Here is a 6,479-nt window from a genome sequence, read left to right as displayed (position 1 = left end):
CCATTCAGTTTCTCCTGGGAGAGTCACTGGCCTCCTAGTAGAAATCACAAGTGTATATATGTTCAGGATTTTCCTCCAAAAGCAAAAATGGCTGCCCCAGGAGAAAAATAACCCAGGAACAACCAGGGTTGAATCACTTCTGGGAGATTTTCTCCTGGGAAACCAAATATCTGTATAAGTTATCTTCTGAGAGAAGCCACAACAGAACAGTCTTTCAGATACCCAGGGTCCTTTGCTCCCTGTACCCCAGGGAGACAATGTGTCATTTGTTGTACTCTGCTGCTTCCAATGAGCAGGGAGAAGAACATGCCTTTTTCACAATTTCCATGTTGTAGTAGGGGGAGACAGGCTGACTCACAATCAAGGCTGCCTTGTCTATTGCTGCGATGTGTTTCCAGGAAGACTGAGGGAGCCTGCACAGTACACTGAGATGTGTGTACAGGAGACCTCTGGCTGTGTCATCACTGCAAGCTCTTTGCTCTTTAAGGGATCAGTATTCAGATGTCTGTTCAGGTATTTCCAGGTAAGTATTTTTACCAAAATATCAAACCTGGGAGAATTCTCTCAGATCATTTGAACACGTGTACATAGTGTGGAAGAAATCAAACTTCACGTTGTGGTTGAATCAGAACTGACAGAGCCAGCTTTTCTTTATTTAGGGCTGTACTGTGATCACAGGGAGAATTCCATACAGCAAGGGGAATCACCCACTTGTCTATTTCAAAGGATTTCTTGAACTCTATAAGTTTACAAACATATTTATACTTAAGACAGAGAAAAAAAAATACAACCTTGGACAAACAAAACAATAGTAAATTACACACAGACATACAGACAGTTTACTTAAAGAAAATATCCGTGCACAGGGTAATATATTAAGACAAAACAAGGCATGGAGGATTCCTTATCTCAGAACATATAACTGAAATAAGCAGTATCAGCACTTCTGGTCTCTGTCTGTTTTCCTAGTCAAGCAGGCCAGAAGCCCAACCAAATCCACTACCACAATAGACTTTGAGAGCCTCTTATTGCTAATTTTAATAATAGTACATCAAATCCTTGATGATGTATATGGTATAAAAGTGGCACGCACTTATGACTGTTGGCCAATAAAATATTACAAGTTGTTCCCATTTGAAGTTAAGGCTGAAAAACGATGCTGCTTTTTGTAATGAAATTAGGTAGAGAGCATTTTTCTCATGCTTTCTCTACATTAAGTGGCCTAAGAATGAATCCCTTTATGGCATTTTTAAAGAAAAGATTCAAGATGTGGGGGAGGTTTTTTTCCCTGCTGGGGTGATGCCAAATCTATCAAAATACATACACTACAATGGTCACTCTTCACATTTAACAAAGAGCTCTGATTATATCTGCATTCATGACTATTCAGAAATAATAAGCCTGTAGCTTAAATAATTCAAGAGAATGTAGACAGTATTCATATTTTTCTATGGTTATTATTGCACTTATCTTTGAGCATTTTATGTGTAATCTTAAAGTTCACAAATTACAGTGTTGGAAAATCACTGTAAAATGCAAATGGATAAAAGATTGTCAAGAAGCAGTATGAACTGGCAAGAAAAATAGCGTTAACGGTTTTGCAATCACCAAGCATACAAGAATTGACAGGGCAAATGTTTTTTTTCCACCAGTTGACTAAATTTATATCTTTGCTGTATGCTAAAACACAAGTGAAATGCACAGTTATGTGGGCTGAGTTTATAAGACTTCATTATAGCTTATTGAGTAGTCAGGGGAGAGAAATAAAACATTATGTATTATGCTGACATTAATCACACTCTAGTTATTGCAAAACACTTTGTGTAAAGTAACAGAGACCCTGAAGTCAGTGGAAAAACTGGCTGAGTTCACTGAGGACTGGATTATGTGTTAAGGGCACAATTCCTTAAGGTAGTTAATAGTAATTTCACATATATGACTCTCACATAAATTGCTAGAGTCAAGTGGAAAATATTTCTTGCGCAAATCATAAACTCTGATTTTCCCCTTCCCCACCTTCTCATAGATACTCACAAATGGAAGTAATGCATGGGTTTGAGGCAGTGAGCTCTTCACTTGACTCTGGCAAAGCACTTCAGTTGATGCTTACAACCCCTACTATAGTGACTGTGGGAGCCTTTGGAGCAAAGAGTGCCAGTTGTGCTGAGTTGTACCAAGACAATGTGATACCTTGTGTCCAAGTCATTATCCTTCCAATCCTCCTTCCATTGTCACCAACTGAGAGACTAAATGAACTCCCTAAATTCATGTGCTGAATTTAAAACAAAATTTGACAATAAGAAAATATGCTTACTAATAGAACTGGGCACAAATTTTCTAATGAAAATGTATCGAAAGCATTAGAAAATTTGTGAGGCTGCACTAGATTGGTATTTCTCAATCCATGGATTGCAATTCAAAATTAGGTCACAAGCAAGTTCCAGAAAAACATGGGAAAGCATAGGTTTCCCCTTGCAAGTTTGCAGCATTCCAGCCTGCAAGGAGTTGCTTGGGGCAACTGGAGGTAGTGGACTCACAAGCATCTGCGTGTGTACGTGCACACAGCTGGCATGCAGCCAGGCAGGGTTGTGGGAGCAGCCTCAGCAGCTGGATGCAGGTAAGTGTATGGGATGTGGGGGTTGGAGGTCCAGGGCTTGGCAACTGTCCAGGTGTGTGTGGAGGGGATGGGTGCTTAATGGGGAGCGGGTGCTGCGGGAAGGTGGCCGGGCACCAAGGCTGTGTCAGGGCAGGGGAAAGGCACCTGCCCCTCCAGTGGAGGAAGGGGAAAGGAGGGGAGTCCTTTATGGGTGCTGGTGAGCTACATGGATGGGCCACTGGCACCAGGGTAGGTGCCTGTACTTGCATGGGCAAGGCAATTGGGAGATGCAGCTCACGGGGCAGGTGGGGCTGTGATGAGGCCACCTGGTGTGGCATGGTGCAGGAGCCTCAGACTGGGGATGGGGGAAGGGTGCCACAGGCCTCCCCTCTTCCTTCCAGCCCATACCAGAGTTGGACTTGCTCCACTGCTGCCCACATGAGCCAGAACTGCTGCAGCCACTGCACTCCAGTCTGAGTAGGATGGGGACAGTTGAGAGCCCCCTCCAGCAGGACTGGGGGTGGGCAAGAGACTGCAGGCACTAGTGAGTGAGAGGCATTAGTATGGCACAGGGGGTCAGAGGGGTGTGGGTTGGGAGTGATGGCATGGGCAGCGCCAGGCAGCTATGGGTGGGGAGTGAGGGGCACCAGCAGAACCAGGGGGCTGTGGGTCGGGACTGACTGTTGATGTTTACAAATGGGTCCTGGTACAAAAAAGGTTGAGAACCACTGCACTAGATGACCTCATGAAATTCCTTCCAGCCCTATTTTTCTGCAATCCTATGTCTTTTGAGTGCAGGTCCCCCAAAACGGGTCAATTTTGATGAATTATTGTTTTGAGCAAGTTTGATTTTACCAAGCAAAATATTTCAATTCAAAACCTAAACAAAATGGTCTAGACCACGCTGGATTAATTTCTTATAGCTTCTGTAAGATGGGCCACTAGTTTCCCAGACAGCTCATGTGAAGGCATACCTTAAGAATTGAAACTCCCAGAACTTCCAAGTTTGTGACTACACAGACTGCTTGAGGGCCAGAGGCTTCCAGGCTCTTTGTCCAGCTGGCTTTCTGGCCTACACAAGTGTCAAACAGCTTCCCCAAGAGTCAGAGAGCTGGCTGGTCAAGGGGTCTAGAAGTGTAGGGGTGCACAACTTCAGGGAGTCACATGGTTCCAGAGCTGAGCGAAACAGTCATAGTGGGTCTGCAAGACACTTGAAGCATCTGCCTGAAATTGTCAGTGTCATTACTGTTCTCCAACAGTGGGCAAAAATGACACAGATAAAACGAATGTGATTTTTTTTATCAAGAAGTTCTCCTGAAAGCATAATTCATTTGAGAAATATCATGTTTCAATATTTCTAAAATTAAAAATAGCATATTGGCTTTTTATCCTGATTTGGGACAATACTTTTTAAACCTTGGTGGTTATGGGTATTCAGTTTCCCAAACTGCTCCAACTACTGTACAAAACAATAGATGTGGTGTTCTACTATTGGACTGGCCCCTGCCTGCTCCCTTCTATGGGTAGATTCTCTTGACTAGAATAGGGAACAAATAGTTCAGAGATTTGAGCCATTCAGAAAAAAACAACTGCATTTCCTCAAAACAAAGCAAAATAAACCTAGGGCGATACTATTTGTTCATTGTTAAAGGTGATTTTCTTCCAGTTCCTTCTCCAAAAGTTATACATGGAGTCAAACATAAGCCAAAGGTGTGTAAATGTGCATGTATGTAATGAAAATGCATGTTTGTGAGAAGGTACATAAATTATGAACTAATGAGGTAGAGAAAAGTGTACTGTAGGGCTGCACTCCTGCACTCTCCTCATAGCCATTATATTAAAACGTTTAATTTGAAAGTAAAGGTGGTTTAAACTTACCATTAATGAAAAGGCCTTTAAAGCAGGAGTTTGAATAGCTGAGACTGAGTCTGAATAAATGTCCCCTGACACATACATGGAGTTTCTCCTGATTTATACAAGAGTAAATAAGAAGAAAATCAGCTTGTAAATTTTCATATTCCACAATGCTAAATGCATTGTGATGGGCATTTCCTCCCATGCTGGCTAAAAGTCAGATGAATTTGTTTAGAAAGAGATGTTTGGAAAATAGGAATTGAAAAAACAAGTACATTGTTTCAGGTGAAGCTACATGTTATACTTATGCCATACTAAGGACACTTAAAATAGAAGCAACTGCATGTTAAAATCCATTAACTCTTTCTAACTGCCCTCTGAGCATCTCAGAGTTTTACCACTTCAGAAGAGTGTTAATTCTGGGCCATGCTACTTAGCTCATATTAAGGTAAGTCCAGTCTGTTCCCCAGAGATAAAATAAGCAATTTGCAATCGTCCAGCATCCCAGGGTGCACTACATCCTTGCTTCCACACCCAGAGCAGTGATAGAGCCCAGGGGCACAGCCCCACGTGCTGGGAGATGTGACACAAATTTGTGCCACTGCTTTCTGCCAGTGCACATGCCCTTGCATGGGGCGTTGGTGTGGAGCAAATTGACCCAAGTGGGGTAGGGGAGTTACCTGTCCTGACCCCAGCACCCTTACCTGGAGTTGTGCAATGGCAGTGATACAGCCACTCAGAGGCTGGCCAGCAACCAGAGCATGGCTCTGGCCAAGCTAGCTCCATTTCCAGAAGGGCATGCTGCTGCCACATGCACTGCACCACTTTTTTAGCAGCGTTTTTTTTTTCTTCTTACACTAGCATCTCCATTTGAAGTGCCACACACTGCATGTGCATGTTTGTCAGGACACATCCCAGGTGCCTCGGCTCCTAGCCACACCAGGTGCACCTACACATGCAAGCACGTGCACTTGCAGCAGCTCAAATAGAAGTGGTGCAAATTTGAGCCTGGGCTTTTTGCCTCAGAGCACATGCTCGGACATGCACTTTGTTGTGGAGCAAATTGTGCCACTTGGGGCAAAATACCCCTGCCTGGCTCCTCCTGGATCTGCAGCCAGGGGGAGCTACAGCCCAGGGCCAGTATCTGTGCTGTCCCCAGAAGTATAAAAATCTGCCCCGTCCTGGCCCCATCAGTACAAAAAGCTGCCCCCTCAAGTAGCTCAGGGCTACTCGCTCTCAGGAGTTACTGAGGTGCAGCCAATTGGTACCTGGGGACGCTACCCCCTGTGTCAGCTGGACTCCTGAAGCAGCCTCTACCCACTGCAGCAGTCTGGCAGTGGGGGCTGCTGCCTGGCTGTGACCTGCTGTCCACATTGCCAGACTCGGATGGGGACTGCACAGCCAGTACAGGCATCTGCTCCTCTGGGCCAGCTGCCAGTAGGGTGCAGCTGCAGAGTTGGCCTCTGTGCGGCAATACTGCCATCTGTGCCCCCTGCCTAGCCATCTGGGCAGCTATCAACTGGAAGATGTTCTGGGTGTGGTGGCCTGCTCTGAACTGTCAAAGCATATCCTCCTGGCCCCATTTGGCCAGGAGGTCAGCCACAGCCAGCTGCGTCCAAGGTGCCAGTTCAGAGCAAGCAGGGTCCTGGCATCCCTAGCAGGAATTCTGATGTTCCCTATAGGAAAACTGAAAAATCCCTGATGAAAAAAATTCCAAAGTCACTCTGTAAAATACCTCAAAATCTATGTTCCTCTACAATTAAAAAAAGACCACTGTAAATAGAGAGAGCGAGAGAGAGAATGAGACAGAGAAACAGCGATCAGTTGAGAAATGTTTTATTGATCTATCTACAGTGTTAAAGCAAGTTGGAAGACTACCAGCATCTCCATCATAATAATAAAGTGAACTCTAAATAAAGCAAAAGTTGGTATACAAGCTGGCATGCTGATTAATAGAACACACTGGCTTGTATGGTGCCAGTTAATGAAGCTTTTACTGTACGTTTCATGCATTCATGAATACATGAAT

Source organism: Gavialis gangeticus, unplaced genomic scaffold (genome assembly GCF_001723915.1).
Source record: "Gavialis gangeticus isolate Ggan-Ray unplaced genomic scaffold, GavGan_comp1, whole genome shotgun sequence".
Classification (NCBI taxonomy): Eukaryota; Metazoa; Chordata; order Crocodylia; family Gavialidae; genus Gavialis; species Gavialis gangeticus.
Note: the sequence above shows the minus strand (reverse complement) of the source record.